The sequence below is a fragment of the Chrysochloris asiatica genome, unplaced genomic scaffold, assembly GCF_000296735.1.
Source record: "Chrysochloris asiatica unplaced genomic scaffold, ChrAsi1.0 scaffold00031, whole genome shotgun sequence".
Taxonomy (NCBI): domain Eukaryota; kingdom Metazoa; phylum Chordata; class Mammalia; order Afrosoricida; family Chrysochloridae; genus Chrysochloris; species Chrysochloris asiatica.
This window is the reverse complement of record NW_006408549.1, coordinates 8,147,092-8,148,162: the sequence shown is the minus strand read 5'-3', so window position 1 is coordinate 8,148,162 and position 1,071 is coordinate 8,147,092.

Here is a 1,071-nt window from a genome sequence, read left to right as displayed (position 1 = left end):
AGTATGCATCACTATTTATCTCTGTCCCACTAGGCCATGCAAACCTGTCTTCATTTCTGTTTTAAAGTGTGTAATGGAAATTCAAAATCTGGAATGTCTGGCATCTTAAAATGGCTGATGTGAAGACTAACTAAATTCCACTTTGTTTGCACGGCTGTTTCTGCTTAAAGCTATAATCCATATACTAATTTCAACCATTTGCTGAACAGGAAATGTGACTATACTTAGACAAGTCTAGACAAACCCAAAGATGGCAAAATAATTCGTAATAATAATTTTTGCAAGAACATGGCTATGCCTTGGCAAGTCAGAGCAAGTCTAGGGAAGATCAACCAATTAGAATTTTACTGAGAAGTTCCTTTTTTATTATAAATATCTCTCCTCAGTTCTAGCAATCTGAAGCTCTTTGTAACATCCTGTTTTATCTGATTCATGAATTGCTCTATCACTCAGTAAACTGCTTCTGCTTTTATTTTAAGCAGACTCCATTATTTTGTTATATTATATTTCTTGGTGTCATGTGGGAGATCTGAAGGTGTATTGCCTTTACAACCCCCAAGGTAAGAAAGACCACATGTTTAAATACCAAGCAAGAACTGGTTGGACTCACCTCCACAGAATCTCAGGAGTTGCCCAAGGTAAGTAAACTCTTAGACTGAGACTGCATATACTTGTGTCGAAGCTCTCTGACTTATCATGGGATCTGTATTATCTGTTTTGTCTTTGAGAAGTATGTTTCACCATGATGTTGCAAATTACATTTTGGTTGATACATATATTAGCATCAAGTTCTCTCTATCAGTATGCTGCTATATGTTGGGCAAAGTAGTTGGGCATGAGTCAGGCTATAAACATTGATAAGGCACTTGCTAGCATTCAACATGCTTGTTAAAGACTCCTGTGTCGGGATACTCTACACAGGAGACAGGCCAGAGCATTCGGCTGCCTGCAGGGTGTTTTTTGTTTTCATGTTTTATTGTGAATTAAGTGATAGTTTACATGGAAGAACATTAGCTTTACATTTATCCTTGTTTTTTGTTTTAATGTGAATTAAGTGATAGTTTATATGGA